This window comes from Hoplias malabaricus, chromosome Y (genome assembly GCF_029633855.1).
Source record: "Hoplias malabaricus isolate fHopMal1 chromosome Y, fHopMal1.hap1, whole genome shotgun sequence".
NCBI classification, from domain to species: domain Eukaryota; kingdom Metazoa; phylum Chordata; class Actinopteri; order Characiformes; family Erythrinidae; genus Hoplias; species Hoplias malabaricus.
In genome coordinates, this window is record NC_089820.1 from 37,204,130 (window position 1) to 37,229,508 (window position 25,379).

At 39.7% G+C, this 25,379-nt stretch overlaps 1 protein-coding gene across 1 annotated transcript in view; it reads right to left on the bottom strand.

Moving 5' to 3' along the window:
* The window catches only part of LOC136679069 (otogelin-like), a 509,929-nt gene that overhangs the window by 307,958 nt on the left and 176,592 nt on the right, over nucleotides 1-25,379 (bottom strand). The window lies entirely within an intron of this gene.

Here is a 25,379-nt window from a genome sequence, read left to right on the forward strand (position 1 = left end):
TGTGGGTCCGGAACCTACCTGGAATTATTGGGTGCAAAGCAAGAACACACCTTGGAGGGGGTGCCACACACACACACACCTATGGATGCTTTTGAGTCACCAATCCACCTACCAGCATGTTTTGGACCATTGGAGGAAACCCACACGGAAAAAAAAACATTACCTGCTGCACCACTGTGTCGCCCCCAAGTACATAAAATACATAAAATATTGTGGTGTGGTGTACGAGGAAGGAGACTTAGAAGGATTCAACATAGTGCAGAATGGTCGTTTATTCCTCTTTCAGTGAATAACATATTCCACCTGAATAAAAACCTCCCTTACACTGAGTGGCTGAAAACACCAAAACATTACCACAACACAGAATGAAAGCTAAAACGACGAAGACCCACATAAACCACTACATAAATTGAAACACATTTACATTAAAACACGACTATTTACAACCCGGGTGTAAATGACATATGATGTATGTAGGCTGCCTAATCCACATGGCTGATGCCACAATATTTTTGTTTTTAAATTCTTTTATTCAATATCATATCATCATTTCCAAATATACATACACGCAAATGTTGTTGGTTTAAAAAAAAAAAAAAAAAAAAGCAACACAATTAAACACAGTTAAATACAGATGGAGATCCATGGCGACCAGTGTTATTTTAAGAACATGCCCCACAGGTGACTCACGTGGTCCTTGCAGGCTACCAGGTGCCCATGGGCATTGGACAACGTGTTGGCTACCTCTGATTCAAACTTAAGTATACCGAGGTTCATTTAATAGTTAGTATTAATAGTGGTACGTGAATTAGATTCTACATATGGAGAGGAGTGGGACTTGAGTGTGAAAAGAACACTGGAGGGGTTATATTAGGTGTATAAATTTTACTCCCTGAGTTCCCTGCTGGAATTGTTGACCAAGGGATTACGTTTTCATCTAGTGACTCAGGGAACAGCTTCATCCCATAACTATTTCAATTTAACCTTGTATTTTTGGATACATAAGTATTTTGGTATCGCCCAAATGTAGTTAGCATCGTTAATGTTATGTATGTTATTCTATGTGGTGGCACGGTGTCGCAGCAGGTAGTGTCGCAGTCACACAGCTCCAAGGACTTGGAGGTTGTGGGTTCGATTCCCCCTCCGGGTGACTGTCTGTGAGGAGTTGGTGTGTTCTCCCTGTGTCTGCATGGGTTTCCTCCGGGTGCTCCAGTTTTCTCCCACAGTCCAAAAACACACGTTGGTAGGTGGATTGGTGACTCAAAACTTCCGTGTGTGTGTGTCTGTGTTGCCCTGTGAAGGACTGGCACCCCCTCCAGGGTGTATTCCTGCCTTGCGCCCAATGATTCCAGGTAGGCTCTGGACCTACCGCGACCCTGAATTGGATAAGCGGTTACAGATAATGAATGAATGAATTAATGTTATTCTATCAACTGCTATATGTTACATACGTAATATTGAACTGTTTTTCGAGAGCCAGCTGTAGCTGAGATGTTACTCCAATTTTTTGTCTTCTCTTTTTTACTTATTGGAACTGCTTACACATCAGAAAAAATATGTTGGGCAGGTAAATTTCAAAATAATGATTACAGCAAAAACAGCAAGCCTACACCAAAAAACAAACAAACAAACAAATAAATAAAAACTTCAGGGGGGCCCCATTAATCTATATTAAATCTCTCAGCATCACTGCTGGACAGAGAATAGTCCACAACCAAACACAGCCAGCAGACAGTGTCCTGTGTCCACTGATGACAGACTCAGGTACAAGCAACTCCACATCATATCTGCTGTTTGGGGGTCCTGAACAGTAGGGTGAGAAACCAGAGTGCAACTCCAGAGTGACTTCTGTGCTCTATGCTGTCTTTGTCATCCACTACTCCTCCATCTCACGCTACACCTCCAAAGAGATGCCAGGACAGCATGGAACACCTTACAAACACTACTCCAACGTCCCCAAAAAGCCCCTACTATGTCAGGACAGCTCATATGATAGCACATTGTTCTTCTACCAGCGAATACAAGCTCGGACCCTGGGAATTGTTGCTTGCGGCTATATTTAGGGATTCGAGCACTGCAAGTGCTGGAGCCCTATTGTCTTTGGTCTGTTTCCTCTTCTTCTTCTTCTTCTTCTTCTTCTTTTTCTCCAATGAAACGCGATGGGCAGCCCAAACCGTAGGTTCTACAGACTTGTCGTTTGGTCAACTGGTAGTAAACCCTCCTGCTACTCAGGCGCAAAGAACCAGCCCGATCAGCTTGATGGTGGCGCTATAGCGACGCGGAACGCGTTGCTCCCTATATCTCCTACCCGGTGTAGCGTAGAGACAAAATTCTTCGTCCTAGAAACCCTATTATAATTGTTAAGATTTTTGGGGTTCAAGCACGAAGTGCAAAGAAGCCTATTGTTTTTGTTCAGATTTTTATTATTAGGGGTTCGAGCACGAAGTGCTTGAAACCCTATTGTGTTTGTTCTGATTTTAATTAGGGGTCCAAGCACTGCAAGTGCTGGAGCCCTATTGTTTTTGGTCTGTTTCCTCTTCTTCTTCTTCTTCTTTTTCTCCGATGAAACGCGATGGGCAGCCCAAACCGTAGGTCTTACAGACTTGCCGTTTGGTCAACTGGTAGTAAACCCTCCCGCTACTCAGGCACAAAAAATCAACCCAATCAGCCTGATGGTGGCGCTATATCTCCCTATATCTCCTACCCCGTGTGGCGTAGAGACGAAATTGTTTTTTTTCCTGATTCCTCAGGTCAGACCCTACAAAAAAGCCTCAAGAACCCATAAGTTCCGCCTACTTAGATTTTGAGCTAATTTGCATAATATGCAAAATCGGACAAATTTTTGAGCGCGAACTAGTCTCTGGAAATGTACCCAATATGGACATATGTGGTATCAGCAGAATCCTAAGAACCTGAACTTTAATAATTATCCAAAAAAAGTTGGAATTTCATCACTGCTTAGCTTCCAGACTCCAGAATTACAGGGGTAGAGCTCGCGTTCCAAAAATCAGACAAATACAGCTATAACTCGAAACTCGCAAACGCTTTCTCCAAATGCTGCGATACTTCACATGCTTGATCCCTATAAGGGCCGGAAGACATGAGTACTTGGTTGTGCAACTGCAAGCCTAGGGGGCGCTATAACAACAAAAAATATGTTACGCTTCACAGGATTGTCCCATTGACATGCCGCTTGGTATGCATGTAGTGTGTGATGAGCTGACTCAGATTATATGACGATGGTGTCATATTCGAAAAAACGTGTCCACCATCGGCCAATCAAATTTCAGCAGCTGTTTCATGACCTTAACAAGGTCCTATCATCATGACACTTGCATGGTATGTCCATGGCCCCACTTCCTGAGCACATAAAAAGTTTCATAACAATAGCCACTAGGGGGCGCAATTCAATTTTTCAACATGCAAATATGGAATATCTCAGCGAAATATAAACATATTGACAAGCAGTTTGCTTTATTTCATACTCTGCAAATTGCCTTACAACTTTGCAATTACAACTATTGTCAAAAAATGCATACTTTATCCACAATAGTCAGGTATGTGAAAATGGAGCTTTTCGCACTCCTCCCTGGAAATTTGTCTTATCAATAAACAACTGGTATTTTTGAAGTCTGTATAGACTGTAGGTAAATAATTATCAAAAAAATCTAGAACTTTTGACATGCTGTTGTGGCAGTTATTTAACAAATATGCATGGACGGGCCTCGATGCACTCTTTGAGCTATAACTACAACAAACTTCACCCAAATCAAACACAACTTGGTACACATATGTACGTCATTACTCTGAAGTAGTGTGCCAAATGTGACCACATTGCACAGAAAGGGGGCGCTACAATTAGACAGCAACTGGTTGCACAGGTTATTAATTGATTACACCGCCACCTAGAGATGCAGTACCAGCACAATGAGATAGACATATTCTGAACATCATGGAAAAGGACCTTGTGCATTTTCATAACATATGCCTAAAGCATTTTTGAGTTACAGCTGTTTTTTATGTGATGTTTCAACGGCAAGCTGCACATCTCTATTTAAGCAGAGGCTGCAATCACACAGTAATGAAAGTTCCACATTTTTTTGATAATTACTAAAGTTCAGGTTCTTACGATTCTCATGATACCACATATGTCTATATTGGGTTTTGATCCAAGGACTAGTTCTTGATCAAATATATGTCCGTTATATCTCATTTATACCCACACCTGCAGACTCACTATACCCTCAGCTTTGTCCTTGGCTTTAGACAAACTAATTTGCTATTGGATCATTTAGCTCAGCCCACTTAGATGTTGAGCTAATTTGCATAATTTGCAAAATATAATTTTGTCAATAAGTCTTTGAATTTTTGACCAATTCCCTTGAGCTTGGTGCCAAAACGTTCACAATTGTTAACGATTGTTGACATTTTGATTCAAGATGGCTGCCATATGCAAATGAACCTCTTCAGCTTATCACAGGTTTTACTTGAACATCTCTAACTCCTTCATACTTTACTCAAATGGGTTCAAATTTCAGATTCTACTTATAGAAATGCTTTTAAAGGTAGCATGTCAGCGATGTAGGCCTATTGCTTCCAAACAGGCCTGTTAAGCGAGAACCCCGTTAATTGACGCTTGCGGCTATATTTATTATTAGGGGTCCAAGCACTGCAAGTGCTGGAGCCCTATTGTTTTTGCTCTGTTTCCTCTTCTTCTTCTTCTTCTTCTTTTTCTCCGATGAAACGCGATGGGCAGCCCAAACCGTAGGTCCTACAGACTTGTCGTTTGGTCAACTGGTAGTAAACCCTCCCGCTACTCAGGCGCAAAGAATCAGCCCGATCAGCCTGATGGTGGCGCTATAGCGACACGGAACGCGTCGCTGCCTATATCCCCTGCCCCGTGTAGCGTAGAGACGAAATTCTTTTTTTCCCTGATTCCTCAGGTCAGACCCTACAAAAAAGCCTCAAGAACCCATAAGCTCCGCCTACTTAGATTTTGAGCTAATTTGCATAATATGCAAAATTGCACACATTTTTGAGCGCGAACTAGTCTCTGGAAATGTACCCAATATGGACATATGTGGTATCAGCAGAATCCTAAGAACCTGAACTTTAATAATTATTCAAAAAAAGTTGGAATTTCATCACTGGTCGGCTTCCAGACTCCGCCCAAATACAGGGGTGGAGCTCGAGTTCCAAAAATCACACAAATACAGCTATAACTCACAAACGCTTTCTCCGAATGTTACGATACTTCACATGCTTGATCCCTATAAGGGATGGAAGCCATAAGTACTTGGCTGTGCAACTGCAAGCCTAGGGGGCGCTGTAAAAGCAAAAAAATTGTTACGCTTCACAGGATTGTCCGATTGACATGCCGATTGGTATGCGTGTAGTGGGTGATGAGCTGACTTAGATTCTATGACGATGATGTCATATTCGAAAAAACATGGCCGCCATCGACCAATCAAATTTCAGCAGCTGTTTCATGACCTTAACAAGGTCCTATCATCATGACACTTGCATGGTATGTCCATGGCAGCACTTCCTAAGCACATAACAATTTTCATTACGATAGCCACTAGGGGGCGCATTTCAAATTTTCTACATGAAAATATGGAATATCTCAGCGAAATATAAACATATTGACAAGCAGTTTGCTTTATTGCATACTCTGCAGTGTCTTACAACTTTGCAATTGCAACTATTGTCAAAAAATGCATAGTTTATCCACAATAGTCAGGTATGTGAAAATGGAGCTTTTTGTACTCCTCCCTGGAAATTTGTCTTATCAATAAACAACTGGTATTTTTGCAATCTGTATAGACTGTAGGTCAATAATTATTCACAAAAGTTTGAACTTTTGACATGCTGTTGCGGCAGTAATTTAACAAATGTGCATGGGCGGGGCTCCATGCACTCTTTGAGCTATAACTACAACAAACTTCACCCAAATCAAACACAACTTGGTGCACATATGTACGTCATTACTCTGAAGCAGTCTGCTAAATATGCCCGCATTGCACAGAAAGGGGGCGCTACAATTAGACAACAACTGGTTGCATAGGTTCATAATTGATTACACTGCCACCTAGAGATGCAGTACCAGCAAGATGAGACAGTTATATTCTGATGACCATGGGAAAGGAGCTTGTGCGTTTTCATATCATTTGGCTAAAGCATTTTTCAGTTTCAGCTGTTAGTTATGTGAAGTTTTGAATACAAGCTGTACTGCTCTTTTTAAGCAGATCCTGCTATCACACAGTAATGAAAGTTCCACATTTTGTTGATAATTATTAAAGTTCAGGTTCTTATGAATCTCATGATAACACATATGTCCATATTGGCTTTTGATCCAAGCACTAGTTCATGCTCAAATACATGTCTGTTCCCACTCACCTGCCTGGAGTCTTCTCTTTGTTGCTGAATCCCCCCTCAGCCCCTCCTTCTCCTTCTCACACACAGACTGTCACCTCTCCCCCTCCCCTCCCCCCTGCCAGTCAGAGAGGGCCAGAGGACACAGACAATTGAAAGCAGTTTTAAACAAATCAACAGTAACATAATGACCACCTCCTTATTTTAGTTTCAGTGTCCATGTTTTCAGCTCCACTGTCCAAAGTAGCACTTTGTAGATCTAACATTACAGAGAGGGGTGCACCTCTTGCTCTGCATACTTTCATTGCTCCCTTTCACATGTTCTTCAATGGTCAGGACACATACAGAGCAGATATGCTGAAAATGTATGACCTACTGTCTCAGCCTTTTTTATCTATAATGTGGACCAACAGAGTATGTGTGTGTAACAGTGTAGACAGTGAGTGGACACAGGTTTTAAAATTATCCAACAGCACTGCTCTTTCTGATCCACTCATAAGAGCACAATACAAACTGAGATAGTACCACAATGTCAGTGTCACTACAGTGCTGAGAATGTATGAGATACTGTCTGAATTTATGTCTATAAGTTTGACCAATAAAATATATGTATCTCAGTGTGAACAGTGAGTTGACACAAATGTTAAAATCTCTAGCAGCACTGCTGTGTCTTATCCACTCATAAGAGCACTACAAACACTGCCATATCACCACAATGTCAGTATCACTGCAGTGCTGCGAATTATCCACTACCCAAATTATATATGCTTTGTGGGGTCCTGAACATTGGGTCAGAATCCAGGGTGAAATTCCAGATTCAGTTCTGTGCTCTGGGCTGTCTCTGTAACCCAAGCCCCACGTTCACCTGTCTGCAGACCAGAAATTCACTCACTCATCTACTACCCTTTCTTCTTAGAAGTCAGAGCACCAAGGATCACATTTTAAAGCACTACAAAATCTATCTTAAAGTGTGGCTCCTGTATCAGGAAATGTCATATGCTACTTTCTTGCTCTGCAAAGACTGCTCACTTTCAACCTGCTCTTCAATGGTCTGGACACCTATTCAGCAGGTATGACTCAGGTGTTGGAGTTGTAAATCCCTCAGCATCACTGCTGGACAGAGAATAGTCCACAGCCAAACACAGCCAGCAGAGAGTGTCCTGTGTCCACTGATGACAGACTCGAGTACAAGCTACTTCACATCATATCTGCTGTTTGGGGGTCCTGAACATTAGGGTGATAAACCAGAGTGCAACTCCAGAGTGACTTCTGTGCTCTATGCTGTCTCTGTCATCCGCTACTCCTCCAGCTCATGCTACACCTCCAGCTCATGCTACACCTCCAAAGAGATGCCAGAACAGCATGGAACACCTTATAAACACTACACAAACTTCCCCAAAAGCCCCTACTATCTCAGGACAGCTCAAATGCTAGCACATTGTTCTTCTACGAATACCAGCTTGGACCCCGGGAATTGTCGCTTGCGGCTATATTTAGGGGTTCGAGCACGAAGTGCTTGAAACCCTATTATAATTGTTAGGATTTTTATTATTAGGGGTTCGAGCACGAAGTGCTTGAAACCCTATTATAATTGTTAGGATTTTTAGGGGTTCGAGCACGAAGTGCTTGAAACCCTATTATAATTGTTAGGATTTTTATTAGGGGTTCGAGCACGAAGTGCTTGAAACCCTATTATAATTGTTAGGATTTTTATTTTTATTATTATTATTATTATTCTTCCGGTTCTTTTTCTGCCCTACAAACGATCGCACAGCCCAAACCGTAAGGCCTACAGACTTGAGGCTTGGTCAGTAGGTAGTAAACCCTCCCGCTACTCAGGCGCAAAAAATCAGAATGATTGGCCTCATGGGGGCGCTACAGCGAAGGACAACGCCTTTTCTTACGGGGCTCCTACCACGTGTGGCGTAGAGACGAAATCTTTTTTCCCCCTGATTCCTTGGGTCCTGCCGAATCAAAAAGGTCGATACAACCACTAAGCTCCGCCCACTTAGATTTTTTGCTATTTTGCATAATTTGCAAAACCTACTTTTGCGTACTAGTCCGTGGATTTTTGTCCAATTTTCTTGAGCTTGGTGTCAAAACGTTCGTAAGAGTCTGAAGCTTAATAATTATCAAAAAAACGTTGACATTTCGATTCAATGTAGCTGCCATATGCAAATGAACCTTATCGGCTTATTGCCCATTTTACATGAACAGCTGTTACTCCTGCATACTTTACTCAAATGGGTTGCAATTTCAGACTCTGCTTAGGGACATGATTTTGAGGTAGCATGTCGTTGGTGGTGCCAAAATTCACATAGGGGGCGCTCTAAATACTAGAAATTCATATCTCAGCATCCGCAAGTCCCATCGGTCCGCCGCTTGGCATACAGCTGCTTTAGGCAAGGCTCTAAGTGGAAAATAAAGGACAAGTCGATACTCGCCAAATTGTAACGTCATCGGCCAATCAGAACTCAGCAGCTTCCTGACAAGCTTGACAAAGGTCAATCATTATGATACTTGACTGGCATGTCCATGGAGGCACTTCCTAAGAGCAGAAGACGTTTCGTAACGATAGCCACTAGGGGGCGCTATAACAAGAAAATATGTAATATCTCAGCGAAAATTAAGCATATTGACATGCAGTTTGCTGGACTCTGTACTCTGTATATTGCCTAACAACTTTGTAATAGCAAGTATTGTAAAGAAATGTATTAATTTTTCTCAATGGCCAGTTGTTTGAAAATTGAGGTTTTCGAACTAGTCCGTGGAATCTGATGCTATTCCCAAACATTTGGTCTTGTTGGAATCTGTAGAGTCTGTAGGTAAATAATCTTTAAAAAAAGTATGACTTTTTAACATTGTGTTGTTACAACATGTCAACAAACTGAAGTTTGAGCTGCTTTATAGGTTCTTTCATCTATAACTCCAAGAAAAGAAGCCCAATCCAGACCAAACTTTATAAGATTATGTAAGACCATACCCTGAAGGAGCATGTCTATTATGGCTTAAATCCACCCAAAGGGGGCACTACAATTGGACAATAACTTATTAAAAAGTATTTTTTGTGTTATAGCGCCATCTAGGATTGCAGTGGCACCACAATTTAATTATGACATCTGCTCCTCAGGCTTATCAAGCTTGTGAAATTTTGAAATTTTTGGTGAAAGCGTTTTTGAGTTATAGGTGTATATATGTGTACATATATAGCATATATTTGACTTGTGGAATACATGCTGGATCTCTCTTTTTGGGAGGGGCCTGTAAGCTACATAGTAATAGAAGTGCAAGTTTTTTTTTGATAATTATTAAAGTTCAGATCCTTAGGATTCAGCTGATACCACATATGTCCATGTAAGGTAATTATCCACATAGGAGTACACGCTCAAATATTTCTGTTAGTGAAATATTTCTGATCCAAACAGACTGCCATCTGCTGGTGAGAAATAACAGCTTTCTCATATAAGACTATACATTGTGATGTTGAACTACAGTGGATCTGAGGCAAAATGCAATGTTGAGCAAAGACCATAAGGTCCAGAAACACTTCACTTGCCAGCAAGGTACAGCAGGTATGACATGACTCAGCCAAGGAAAATGACACTCTTTGGCCAGATGGTGGCAATATAGAAAAGGGATACGCGTTTAGGTCTATATATCCTACACCGTAAGGCCTAGAGACGAAATCTTTTTTTTCCCTGATTCCTTGGCTTAATTCAAACTAATCTGCCATTTGGACCATTTACCTCCGCCCACTTAGATTTTGAGCTAATATGCATAATTAGCTAAACTTACTTTTTTCCACAAGTCTGTGAATTTTTGTCCAATTCTCTTGAGCTTTGTTCACAAGAGTCTGACCATGTCTAATTATAGAATGAATGTTGACATTTCGATTCAAGAAGGCTGCCATGTGCAAATGAAACTCTTCGGCTTATCGTATGTTTTACTTGAACGTCTGTAACTCCTCCATATTTTATTCAAATGGGTTCAAATTTCAGATTCTACTTAAGGACATGATTTTAAGGGTACCATATCAGCGATGTAGGCCTATTTTTTCCAAACAGGCCTATTTTGCGAGAACCCCGTTAATTGTCGCTTGCGGCTATATTTATTATTATTATTATTATTATTATTCCGGTTCTTTTTCTGCACTACAAACGATCGCACAGCCCAAACCGTAAGGCCTACAGACTTGAGGCTTGGTCAGTAGGTAGTAAACCCTCCCGCTACTCAGGCGCAAAAAATCAGACTGATTGGCCTCATGGGGGCGCTACAGCGAAGGACAACGCCTTTTCTTACGGGGCTCCTACCACGTGAGGCGTAGAGACGAAATTTTTCTTTCCCCTGATTCCTTGGGTCCTGCCGAATCAAAAAGGTCGATACAACCACTAAGCTCCGCCCACTTCGATTTTTTGCTATTTTGCATAATTTGCAAAACCTACTTTTGCGTACTAGTCCGTGGATTTTTGTCCAATTTTCTTGAGCTTGGTGTCAAAACGTTCGCAGGAGTCTGAAGCTTAATAATCATCAAAAAAACGTTGACATTTCAATTCAATGTAGCTGGCATATGCAAATGAACCTTATCGGCTTATCGCCCGTTTTACATGAACAGCTGTTACTTCTGCATACTTTACTCAAATGGATTGCAATTTCAGATTCTGCTTAGGGACATGATTTTGAGGTAGCATGTCGTCGGTGGTGCGAAAATTCACATAGGGGGCGCTCTAAATACTAGAAATTCATATCTCAGCATCCGCAAGTCCGATCGGTCCGCCGCTTGGCATACAGCTGCTTTAGGCAAGGCTCTAAGTGGAAAATAAAGGACAAGTCGATACTCGCCAAATTGTAACGTCATCAGCCAATCAGATCTCAGCAGCTCCCTGACAAGCTTGACAAAGGTCAATCATTATGATACTTGACTGGCATGTCCATGGACGCACTTCCTAAGAGCAGAAGACGTTTCGTAACGATAGCCACTAGGGGGCGCTATAACAAGAAAATATGTAATATCTCAGCGAAAATTAAGCATATTGACATGCAGATTGCTGGCCTCTGTACTCTTTATATTGCCTAACAACTTTGTAATAGCAAGTATTGTCAAGAAATGTATTGTTTTTTCTCAATGGCCAGTTGTTTGAAAATTGAGGTTTTCGAACTAGTCCGTGGAATCTGAATCTACTCCCAAACAATTGGTTTTGTTGCAATCTGTAGAGTCTGTAGGTAAACAATCTTTAAAAAAAGTATGACTTTTTAACATTGTGTTGTTACAACATGTCAATAAACTGAAGTGTGAGCTGCTTTATAGGTTCTTTCATCTATAACTCCAAGAAAAGAAGCCCAATCCAGACCAAACTTTATAGGATTATGTAAGACCATACCCTGAAGGAGCATTTCTATTATGGCCTAAATCCACCCAAAGGGGGCGCTACAATTGGACAATAACTTATTAAAAAGTATTTTTTGTGTTATAGCGCCATCTAGGATTGCAGTGGCACCACAATTTAATTATGACATCTGCTCCTCAGGCTTATCAAGCTTGTGAAATTTTGAAATTTTTGGTGAAAGCGTTTTTGAGTTATAGGTGTATATATGTGTACATATATAGCATACATTTGACTTGTGGAATACATGCTGGATCTCTCTTTTTGGGAGGGGCCTGTAAGCTACATAGTAATAGAAGTGCAAGTTTTTTTTGATAATTATTAAAGTTCAGATCCTTAGGATTCAGCTGATACCACATATGTCCATGTAAGCTAATTATCCACATAGGAGTACACGCTCAAATATTTCTGTTAGTGAAATATTTCTGATCCAAACAGACTGCCATCTGCTGGTGAGAAATAACAGCTTTCTCATATAAGACTATACATTGTGATGTTGAACTACAGTGGATCTGAGGCAAAATGCAATGTTGAGCAAAGACCATAAGGTCCAGAAACACTTCACTTGCCAGCAAGGTACAGCAGGTATGACATGACTCAGCCAAGGAAAATGACACTCTTTGGCCAGATGGTGGCGATATAGAAAAGGGATACGCGTTTAGGTCTATATCTCCTACACCGTAAGGCCTAGAGACGAAATCTTTTTTTTCCCTGATTCCTTGGCTTAATTCAAACTAATCTGCCATTTGGATCATTTACCTCCGCCCACTTAGATTTTGAGCTAATATGCATAATTAGCTAAACTTACTTTTTTCCACAAGTCTGTGAATTTTTGTCCAATTCTCTTGAGCTTTGTGCCAAAACGTTCACAAGAGTCTGACCATGTCTAATTATAGAATGAATGTTGACATTTCGATTCAAGAAGGCTGCCATGTGCAAGTGAACCTCTTCGGCTTATCGTATGTTTTACTTGAACGTCTGTAACTCCTCCATATTTTGTTCAAATGGGTTCAAATTTCAGATTCTACTTAAGGACATGATTTTAAGGGTACCATATCAGCGATGTAGGCCTATTTTTTCCAAACAGGCCTATTCTGCGAGAACCCCGTTAATTGTCGCTTGCGGCTATATTTAGGGGTTCGAGCACGAAGTGCTTGAAACCCTATTGTGTTTGTTCTGATTTTAATTTGTTATTATTAGGGGTTCGAGCACGAAGTGCTTGAAACCCTATTGTGTTTGTTCTGATTTTAATTTGTTATTAGGGGTTCGAGCACGAAATGCTTGAAACCCTATTGTGTTTGTTCTGATTTTAATTAGGGGTTCGAGCACGAAGTGCTTGAAACCCTATTGTGTTTGTTCTGATTTTAATTAGGGGTTCGAGCACGAAGTGCTTGAAACCCTATTGTGTTTGTTCTGATTTTAATTTGTTATTATTATTATTATTAGGGGTTCGAGCACGAAGTGCTTGAAACCCTATTGTGTTTGTTCTGATTTTAATTTGTTATTATTAGGGGTTCGAGCACGAAGTGCTTGAAACCCTATTATAATTGTTAGGATTTTTATTTTTATTATTATTCTTCCGGTTCTTTTTCTGCACTACAAACGATCGCACAGCCCAAACCGTAAGGCCTACAGACTTGAGGCTTGGTCAGTAGGTAGTAAACCCTCCCGCTACTCAGGCGCAAAAAATCAGACTGATTGGCCTCATGGGGGCGCTACAGCGAAGGACAACGCATTTTCTTACGGGGCTCCTACCACGTGAGGCGTAGAGACGAAATTTTTTTTCCCCCTGATTCCTTGAGTCCTGCCGAATCAAAAAGGTCAATACAACCACTAAGCTCCGCCCACTTAGATTTTTTGCTATTTTGCATAATTTGCAAAACCTACTTTTGCGAACTAGTCTGTGGATTTTTGTCCAATTCTGTTGAGCATGGTGCCAAATTGTTTGTAAGAGTCTGGAGGTTCATAATTATCCAAAAAATGTTAGAATTCGGATTCAAGATGGCCGCCATATGCAAATGAACCTCTTCGGCTCTTCGTCTGTTTTACTTAAAAATTCATAACAATTGTATACTTTACTCAAATGTGTTCAAATTGCATATTCAACTTACTCGCATGATTCTGGGGTACCGAGTCAAAGGAGGAGCCAATATTCATATAGGGGGCGCTGTAAATGCTACAAGTGTATATCTCAGCATCCGCAAGGCAGTTTGAACCATCCTTTGGCATGCTGCTTCTATTGGCAAAGCTATAAGTGGAAAATTAAGGACAACGCGATTCGGGCAAAATTGTGATCGTCATCGGCCAATTAGTTTTCAGCAGCTGTTTGACTACCTTAACAAGGTCCAATCATCATGAGACTTGACTGGTATGTTCCTGGGGGCACTTCCTAAGTGCATAAAAAATTACGTAACGATAGCCACTAGGTGGCGCTATATCAAGAAAATGTGATATATCTAAGCAAAAATTAAGTGTATTGACACGCAGTTTGCAGCTTTGTATACTCTGCAGATGGCCTAACAACTTTGTAATTGCAAGTGTTGTGAAAAAATGCATCGTTTTTTCTCAATAACCAGTTGTTCAAAATTGAACTTTTTCGAACTAGTCCGTGGAATTTGGCTCTATTCCAAAACAATTGACTTTGTTGGAATCTGCAGAGTCTGTAGGTAAATAATTATCCAAAAAAGTACAACATTTGGACACACTGTTGAAACAATAAATCAATTAGTCGAAGTGTGCTGAGTTTTTACATTCTTTCAGCTGTATCTCAAACAAATGAAGCCCAATTAAGACCACAATTTACATACATATGTAGAGTCTTACCCTGAAGGAGTATGTACAATATGACAGAAATCCATCAAAAGGGAGAGCTACAATTGCACAATTACATGTTATGTGCAGTTTCTGTGTTCATGCTGGATTTCTGTAATTGGGAGGGGCCTGTAAGCCACATAGTGATGAAAGTTCCACATTTTATTATCAATAATTAAAGTTCAGGTCCTTAGGATTCCTCTGATACCATATATGTCCATGTGAGTGAAATATTCAAAGAGCAGTACCTGATTGAAAAATCTGTATGTGCATTTGTAACAGCTCAGCTCCTCTATGGGACAGTAGTAAATTGTTTCACCAGCAGGTGGCACTCTAAGACCATATATTGCTTTGTTCATCTACATTCAAGAACTTATTTCTCTGTACAGGTCAAAAGTCATAACATATGAACAAAAATATTTATCATAATTAAAAACGGTGCTCACCAGTCATATCATGTCCTTTGCTAAACTAAAACAAATGGTTCATTAGCACTTGTGAAACCTCACTGTCCAAAACTGCTTATGGTCTCTCTGTACTGATGCTCCTTACACCAACACTAAGGCCTCATTGTGCAGATCCTTGCTTTAATGGACACCTCATGGACACGTGACATGCAGTTAGTGAGTGATGTACTTAATCCGATTCCATGTTGTTGTTGATATTTACTATACACAATGGCTGCCATTGGCCACTGAGGTTTCAGCAGCTCTTTGAAAGGCCCAACAAGGCCCAATCATAAAGAAATATTTACAGGGTGTCTATGGGGCACTTCGTAAGTACATGAGACATTTCCAAATGTTAGCTGCTAATTGAAGATATAACAAAATCATAGATTCATTTTTACCTTGTTTGGCCTAAATGGTTCATGTGTCCTAAGGCCTCATTGACCTCTCAGACTGGCCAAAGGTCCCAATTAGGCCCATTCGTGTTAGGACCATGCCATTGCCGCTTGCAGCTATATTTAGGGGTTCGAGCACGAAATGCAAAGCATACTTTTGTCAATAAGTCTGTGCATTTTTGTCCAATTCTCTTGAGCATGGTGCCAAAACATTCACATGAGTCTGACATTAGGTAATTATAGAAACAATGTTGACATTTTGATTCAAGATGGCCTCCATATGCAGATGAACCTCTTCGGCTTATCACAAGTTTTACTTGAACGTCTGTAACTCCTCCATACTTTATTCAAATGGGTTCAAATTTCAGATTCTACTTAAGGACATGATTTTAAGGGTACCATATCAGCGATGTAGGCCTATTGTTTCCAAACAGGCCTATTCTGCGAGAACCCCGTTAATTGTCGCTTGCGGCTATATTTTGTTATTATTATTATTCTTTTTCTTTTTCTGCCATAAAACGAATCGCACAGCCCAAACCGTAAGGCCTAGACACTTGAGACTTGGTCAATAGGTAGTAGTCGGTCTCGCTACTCAGGCGCAAAATATCAGCCCAATTGGCCTCAAGGGGGCGCTACAGCGAAGGAAAACGCTTTCATTAAAAGATTTTCCACCCCGTGTGGCGTAGAGACGAAATCTTTTTTTCCCTGATTCCTTGGGTCCTGCCGAATCAAAAAGGTACATACAACCACTAAGCTCCGCCTACTTAGATTTTTTGCTATTTTGCATAATTTGCAAAACCTACTTTTGTGTACTCCTCCGTGGATTTTTGTCCAATTTTCTTGAGCTTGGTGTCAAAATGTTCGCAGGAGCCTGTAGTTTAATAATTATCAAAAAGACGTTGAAATTTCGATTCAAGATGGCCGCCATATGCAAATGAACCTCTTCGGCTTATTTTATGTTTTACTTAAAAATCTATAACAAACTCATGGTTTACTCAAATGTGTTTACATTTCATATTCTACTTTCAGACATGATTCTGAGGTAGCTTGTCAAAGGAGAAGCCAATATTCATATAGGGGGCGCTGTAAATGCTTCAAGTTTATATCTCAGCATCCGTAAGGCGGATCGGACCGCCGCTTGGCATGCTGCTTCTATGGGCAAGGCTGTAGAGGGAAAATTAAGGACAACACGATTCGAGCAAAATTGTGATTGTCATCGACCAATCAGCTGTCATCAGCTGTTTGACAACCTTAACAAGGTCCAATCATCATGGGATTTGACTGGTATGTCCCTGGGAGGCCTCCCTAAGAGCAGAAAAATTGTCATAACGATAGCCACTAGGGGGCGCTATATCAAGAAAATATTATATATCTCTGTGAAAATTAAGCATATTGACACGCAGTTTGCTTCTTTTTATACTCTGCAGAGGGCCTAACAACTTTGTAATTGCAAGTGTTGTCAAAAAATGCTTTGCTTTTTCTCAGTTTCCAAATGTTCAAAATTGAAGCTTTTCGAACTAGTCCGTGGAATTTTGCGATATTCACAAACAGTTGACCTTGTTGGAATCTGCAGAGTCTGTAGGTAAATAATTATCAAAAAAAGTTCAACATTTGGACAAACTTTTGTTGTAATAAAACAATTAAATGAAGTGTGGGGAGCTTTAAACATTCTTTTAGCTATAACTCAAACAAATTAAGTCCAATCAAGACCAAACGTGACAGAAGTATGTATGGTCTTGTCCTGAAGAAGTATGTACAATATGATCAAAATTTACCAAAAGGGGGCGCTACAATTGGACAAAAACTGATTAAATGGGCTTTTTTATGTTATAGCGCCATCTAGGAACGCAGTGGCACCCCAACTTAATTATGACATCTGGTCCTCAGTCTGATCAAGTATGTGACGTTTTAAAATCTTTGGGGAAAGCATTTTTGAGTTATAGGTGTATATTAGTGTACACATATAGCTTATATTTGACTTGAGGAATACATGCTAGATCTGTGTTATTGGGAGTGGCCTGTAAGCTACATAGTAATAAAAGTGCAACAATTTTTTGTTAAAGTTCAGATCCTTAGGATTCAGCTGATACCGTACATGCCCATGTTAGGTAAATATCCACATAGGAGTACATGCTTAAATCTTTCTGTATGTGCTTTCATGGCTGATCTAAAAATATGGGAAAGTAGTCATTTCTCACCAGCAGATGGCAGTCTAAGACTATACATTGTGCTGTTGAACTACAGTGGCTCTGAGACATTATGCAAAATGCAATGTGGAGCAAAGACCATAAGGCCCAGAAACACCTCCCTTGGCAGCAAGGTCCAGCAGGTGTAAAATGACTCAGCCAAGGAAAATGACATTCTTTGGCCAGATGGTGGCGCTATAGCAAAGGGAAAAGCATTGAGGTCTATATCTCCTACACCGTAAGGCCTAGAGATGAAATCTTTTTGTCCCTTATTCCTTGGCTTAAGACAAACTAATTTGCTGTTGGATCATAAAGCTCAGCCCACTTAGATTTTGAGCTAATTTGCATAATTTGCAAAACATACTTTTGTCAATAAGTCTATGAATTTTTCACCAAGTCCCTTGAGCTTGGTGCCAAAACGTTCACATGAGTCTGACCCTAGGTAATTATAGAATTAATTGACATTTTGATTCATGATGGCAAATGAACCTCTTCAGCTTATCACAGGTTTTACTTGAACATCTCTAACTCCATACTTTGCTCAAATGGGTTCAAATTTAAGATTCTACTTATAGAAATGCTTTTAAAGGTAGCATGGCAGCGATGTAGGCCTATTGCTTCCAAACAGGCCTGTTAAGCGAGAACCCCGTTAATTGCCGCTTGAGGCTATATTTATTATTATTATTATGCTTTTTCTTTTTCTGCCATAAAACGAATCGCACAGCCCAAACCGTAAGGCCTAGACACTTGAGACTTGGTCAATAGGTAGTAGTCGGTCTCGCTACTCAGGCGCAAAATATCAGCCCAATTGGCCTCAAGGTGGCGCTACAGCGAAGGAAAACGCTTTCATTAAAAGATTTTCCACCCCGTGTGGCGTAGAGATGAAATCTTTTTTTTCCCTGATTCCTTGGGTCCTGCCGAATCAAAAAGGTACATACAACCACTAAGCTCCGCCTACTTAGATTTTTTGCTATTTTGCATAAATTGCAAAACCTACTTTTGTGTACTCCTCCGTGGATTTTTGTACAATTTTCTTGAGCTTAGTGTCAAAATGTTCGCAGGAGTCTGTAGCTTAATAATTATCAATAAAAAATTGAAATTTCGGTTCAAGATGGCCGCCATATGCAAATGAACCTTTTCGGCTTATTTTATGTTTTACTTAAAAATCTATAACAAATTCATGCTTTACTCAAATGTGTTTACGTTTAATATTCTACTTTCAGACATGATTCTGAGGTAGCACGTAAAAGGAGAAGCCAATATTCATATAGGGGGCGCTGTAAATGCTTCAAGTTTATATCTCAGCATCCGTAAGGCGGATTGGACCGCCGCTTGGCATGCTGCTTCTATGGGCAAGGCTGTAGAGGGAAAATTAAGGACAACTCGATTCGGGCAAAATTGTGATCGTCATCGACCAATCAGCTGTCATCAGCTGTTTGACAACCTTAACAAGGTCCAATCATCATGGGATTTGACTGGTATGTCCCTGGGAGGCCTCCCTAAGAGCAGAAAAATTGTCATAACGATAGCCACTAGGGGGCGCTATATCAAGAAAATATTATATATCTCTGTGAAAATTAAGCATATTGACACGCAGTTTGCTTCTTTTTATACTCTGCAGAGGGCCTAACAACTTTGTAATTGCAAGTGTTGTCAAAAAATGCTTTGCTTTTTCTCAGTTTCCAAATGTTCAAAATTGAAGGTTTTCGAACTAGTCCGTGGAATTTTGCGATATTCCCAAACAGTTGACCTTGTTGGAATCTGCAGAGTCTGTAGGTAAATAATTATGAAAAAAAGTTCAACATTTGGACAAACTTTTGTTGTAATAAAACAATTAATTGAAGCGTGTGGAGCTTTAAACATTCTTTTAGCTATAACTCAAAGAAATTAAGTCTAATCAAGACCAACCTTGACATACTTATGTATGGTCCTACCCTGAAGAAGTATGTACAATATGATCAAAATTTACAAAAAGGGGGCGCTACAATTGGACAAAAACTGATTAAATGGGCTTTTTTATGTTATAGCGCCATCTAGGAATGCAGTGGCACACCAACTTAATTATGACATCTGCTCCTCAGTCTGATCAAGCATGTGAAGTTTTAAAATTTTTGGGGAAAGCGTTTTTGAGTTATAGGTGTATATTAGTGTACACATAAAGCATATATTTGACTTGTGGAATACATGCTAGATCTCTCTTATTGTGAGGGGCCTGTAAGCTACATAGTAATAAAAGTGCAACAATTTTTTCATTCATTCATTCATTCATTATCTGTAACCGCTTATCCAGTTCAGGGTCGCGTTGGGTCCAGAGCCTACCTGGAATCATTGGGCGCAAGGCAACAGTTTTTTGATCAGTATTAAAGTTCGGATCCTTAGGATTCAGCTAATACCACATATGTCCATGTTAGGTAAATATCCACATAGGATTACACGCTCAAATGTTTCTATATGTGCATTCATGGCAGAGCTAAATATATGTGAAAGTAGTTATTTCTCACCAGCAGATGGCAGTCTAAAACTATACATTGTGCTGTTGAACTACAGTGGCTCTGAGACATTATGCAAAATGCAATGTGGAGCAAAGACCATAAGGCCCAGAAACACCTCCCTTGGCAGCAACATCCAGCAGGTGTGAAATGACTCAGCCAAGGAAAATGACACTCTTTGGCCAGATGGTGGCGCTATAGCAAAGGGAAAAGCATTGCGGTCTATATCTCCTACACCGTAAGGCCTATAGATGAAATCTTTTTTTTCCCTTATTCCTTGGCTTTAGACAAACTAATTTGCTATTGGATCATTTAGCTCAGCCCACTTAGATTTTGAGCTAATTTGCATAATTTGCTAAATATACTTTTGTCAATAAGTCTTTGAATTTTTGACCAATTCCCTTGAGCTTGGTGCCAAAACGTTCACATGAGTCTGACCCTAGGTAATTATAGAACGAATGTTGACATTTTGATTCAAGATGGCCGCCATATGCAAATGAACCTCTTCAGCTTATCACAGGTTTTACTTGAACATCTCTAACTCCATACTTTGCTCAAATGGGTTCAAATTTAAGATTCTACTTATAGAAATGCTTTTAAAGGTAGCATGGCAGCGATGTAGGCCTATTGCTTCCAAACAGGCCTGTTAAGCGAGAACCCCGTTAATTGCCGCTTGCGGCTATATTTTGTTATTATTAGGGGTTCGAGCACGAAGTGCTTGAAACCCTATTGTGTTTGTTCTGATTTTAATTTGTTATTAGGGGTTCGAGCACGAAGTGCTTGAAACCCTATTGTGTTTGTTCTGATTTTAATTTGTTATTATTATTAGGCTTCCGAGCACAACGTGCAAAGGAAGCCTATTGTTTTTGTTCTGATTTTTAGGGGTTCGAGCACGAAGTGCTTGAAACCCTATTGTGTTTGTTCTGATTTTTTGTTATTAGGCTTCCGAGCACAACGTGCAAAGGAAGCCTATTGTTTTTGTTCTGATTTTTATTATTATTATTATTATTATTATTATTATTCCGAACAAAAATTCTGCCTTAAAACGGATCGCACAGCCCAAACCGTAAGGCCTACAGACTTGGTACTTGGTCAAAAGATAGTAAACCCTCCCGCTACTCAGGCGCAAAATATCAGCCTGATTGGCCTCAAGGGGGCGCTACAGCGACAGAAAACGCTTTCATTAAAGGATTTTCCACGCCGTGTGGAGTAGAGACGAAATTTTTTTTTCTTCATGATCCTTGGGTCCCGATGAATCAAAAAGGTACATAGAACCACTAAGCTCCGCCCACTTAGATTTTTTGCTAATTAGCATAATTTGCAAAATCTATTTTCGCGAACTAGTCCCTGGATTTTTGTCTGATCCCCATGACCTTGGTGTCAAAACGTTCACAGGAGTGAGCTGGTCAATAATTATTACAAACATCCTGACATTTCAAAACAAGATGGCCGACATATGCAAATGAATGTGTACCGTGAATTGCAAATTTTACTCAAACATCTGTAACTCCTTCATGCTTAACTCAAATCTGATGATCTTTCACACGTTGCTTCTAGACATGATTCTGAGGTAGCATGCATTTGCTGTTGCATGAAATATTATAGGGGGCGCTGTTATAGCTAACAATGTCTTTTGGCTAATATCTCAGGATCTACAAGGCCAATTAAGTTGACATTTGGCATGCTGGTTCTGTCAGCAAGCCTACATATGGGAAATTGAGGACGACTCAATATGGGCACGTTTAACGATGTCAACAGCCAATCAAAGTTCAGTTTTTTTTCATAATTTTTTTGACAGGCTTAACAATGCCCAATCATCATGGCATTTGCATGGTATGTTCATGGACACACTTTGTATTTGCAGAAAAATTTTCGTGTTGATAGCCACAAGGAGGCGCAATTTATTTATTTATTTTTTAAACATGAAATATGAAATATCTCAGTGAAAATTTAATCTATCGACATGTTAATAGTTTCATAAGACACCCTACCTAGTGTCTAACAATATTGCAATTGCAACTATTTAGAAAAAAATTATAGATTTTCTTCAATTGTCAGGTATGTGATTATGGAATTTATCGTACTAGTCCGTGAGTTTTGGTCCTATCAACACACAATTGGTCTCATTGCAAAGTGTATTGCCTGTAGGTATACAATTATTAAAAAAATGTTTAGATTTGGACACGCTGTTGCTGCAGTACGTCAACAAACATGAGTGGGCGGAGCTCGATGCACTCTTTTAGCTATAACTCATTCAAACTTTACCCAAATCAAACCAAAATGGGTACACATGTGCAAGGTATTACTCTGAAGAAGTGTATCAATTATGATCAAAATGCACGTACAGGGGGCGCTACAATTGGAAAAAATGCTTAAAAATATGTTTTTAATTTGTTATAGCGCCACCTAAGGATGCAGTACCAACAAAACGTATTGATCTGTTCTGAAGCACATATGAAAGAAGCTTGTGTTTTTTCATAACATTTGGCAAAAGCATTTTTGACTTACAGCTGTTTATGTGTCATGTTTAGAATGCAAGTTACACACCAGTGCTAAGCAGAGCCTGGATGCCACGCAGTAAAGAAATTTCAACTTTTTTTTGATAATTATTAAACTTCAGGTTCTTGTGATTCTGCTGATACCACATATGTCCATATTAAGTCATTAAGCACAGACTAGTTTGCAGTCAAACATATGTGAGTTATTCTCAGCAATGTATTCAAAGGCATTATTGAAGAGTCACCCTTCCCCCTTCCATCCTATTCCTTCTGACATGCTCTCTGCCTCTTATCTCTCTCTCTCTTTCTCTCTCTCTCTCTCTCTCTCTCTCTCAGATTCAAATAGCTTTACTAAGAGACAACAGTAGTAAATAATGAAAATAATAATTAAAATAAATATTTTTCCAACATTTCCAAATTGATATAACATATGAATATATATATACATATATATATATATATATATATATATATATATATATATATATATATACACATACACACAAGCTGTGTATGTGTACCTGTATAGCATATACATACATACTTATTGGGCATATGTTGTAAGTAGTGATGCATGGTGTATACTGAAGTCGGTGCTACCAACTGTCTCTCAGGCAGTGACAGACTGATACACACTGTGCAGTGAAGAGGGCTGAGAGCCCATCATCCAAGGATTATCTTGTCTTATCTTATTTTTAACAAAATGTAATGATTTGTTTTGGCGCACATATGAAAGAAGCTTGTGACGTTTCATAACATTTGACAAAAGCATTTTTGAGTTACTGCTGTTCATGTATGATATTTTTAAGGCAAGTCACAGAACTCTTTTAGTAGCATCTGGATGCCATGCAGTAATGGAATTCCACATTTTTGTTAATAATCCTTAAGGTTCAGGTTCTTGTGATTCTGCTGATACCAAATATGTGCATATCAGGTCATAATTCAGATTGTAGTTCATGTTCAAATGTATGTGGGTAAAGCTCCAACAGCACTGCTTGGTTTGATCCACAAGGTCCAGTACAACACACCACCACCAGATGGCAGTGTTGCACTGTGAATAATCCACCACCCATCTCATAATGCTTAGCAATAGTGCTTGAGCCTCACAGACAGATCAAAATCAGAAATTTTGGATGTCTTAAGTCAGCAGAGAGTATGCAATGTTGTGTATGATCTCAAAGTGGCAAACATAAGCAAATTTATTGCCTACAAAGCGAGGAAGCCGTAAATCGCCGCTCGCGGCTATATTTATTATTATTATTCTTTTTCTTTTTCTGCCATAAAACGAATCGCACAGCCCAAACCGTAAGGCCTAGACACTTGAGACTTGGTCAATAGGTAGTAGTCGGTCTCGCTACTCAGGCGCAAAATATCAGCCCAATTGGCCTCAAGGGGGCGCTACAGCGAAGGAAAACGCTTTCATTAAAAGATTTTCCACCCCGTGTGGCGTAGAGACGAAATCTTTTTTTTCCCTGATTCCTTGGGTCCTGCCGAATCAAAAAGGTACATACAACCACTAAGCTCCGCCTACTTAGATTTTTTGCTATTTTGCATAATTTGCAAAACCTACTTTTGTGTACTCCTCCGTGGATTTTTGTCCAATTTTCTTGAGCTTGGTGTCAAAATGTTCGCAGGAGCCTGTAGTTTAATAATTATCAAAAAAACGTTGAAATTTCCATTCAAGATGGCCGCCATATGCAAATGAACCTCTTCGGCTTATTTTATGTTTTACTTAAAAATCTATAACAAACTCATGGTTTACTCAAATGTGTTTACATTTCATATTCTACTTTCAGACATGATTCTGAGGTAGCTTGTCAAAGGAGAAGCCAATATTCATATAGGGGGCGCTGTAAATGCTTCAAGTTTATATCTCAGCATCCGTAAGGCGGATCGGACCGCCGCTTGGCATGCTGCTTCTATGGGCAAGGCTGTAGAGGGAAAATTAAGGACAACTCGATTCGAGCAAAATTGTGATTGTCATCGACCAATCAGCTGTCATCAGCTGTTTGACAACCTTAACAAGGTCCAATCATCATGGGATTTGACTGGTATGTCCCTGGGAGGCCTCCCTAAGAGCACAAAAATTGTCATAACGATAGCCACTAGGGGGCGCTATATCAAGAAAATATTCTATATCTCTGTGAAAATTAAGCATATTGACACGCAGTTTGCTTCTTTTTATACTCTGCAGAGGGCCTAACAACTTTGTAATTGCAAGTGTTGTCAAAAAATGCTTTGCTTTTTCTCAGTTTCCAAATGTTCAAAATTGAAGCTTTTCGAACTAGTCCGTGGAATTTTGCGATATTCACAAACAGTTGACCTTGTTGGAATCTGCAGAGTCTGTAGGTAAATAATTATCAAAAAAAGTTCAACATTTGGACAAACTTTTGTTGTAATAAAACAATTAATTGAAGTGTGGGGAGCTTTAAACATTCTTTTAGCTATAACTCAAACAAATTAAGTCCAATCAAGACCAAACGTGACAGAAGTATGTATGGTCTTGTCCTGAAGACGTATGTACAATATGATCAAAATTTACCAAAAGGGGGCGCTACAATTGGACAAAAACTGATTAAATGGGCTTTTTTATGTTATAGCGCCATCTAGGAACGCAGTGGCACCCCAACTTAATTATGACATCTGGTCCTCAGTCTGATCAAGTATGTGACGTTTTAAAATTTTTGGGGAAAGCATTTTTGAGTTATAGGTGTATATTAGTGTACACATATAGCTTATATTTGACTTGAGGAATACATGCTAGATCTGTGTTATTGGGAGTGGCCTGTAAGCTACAT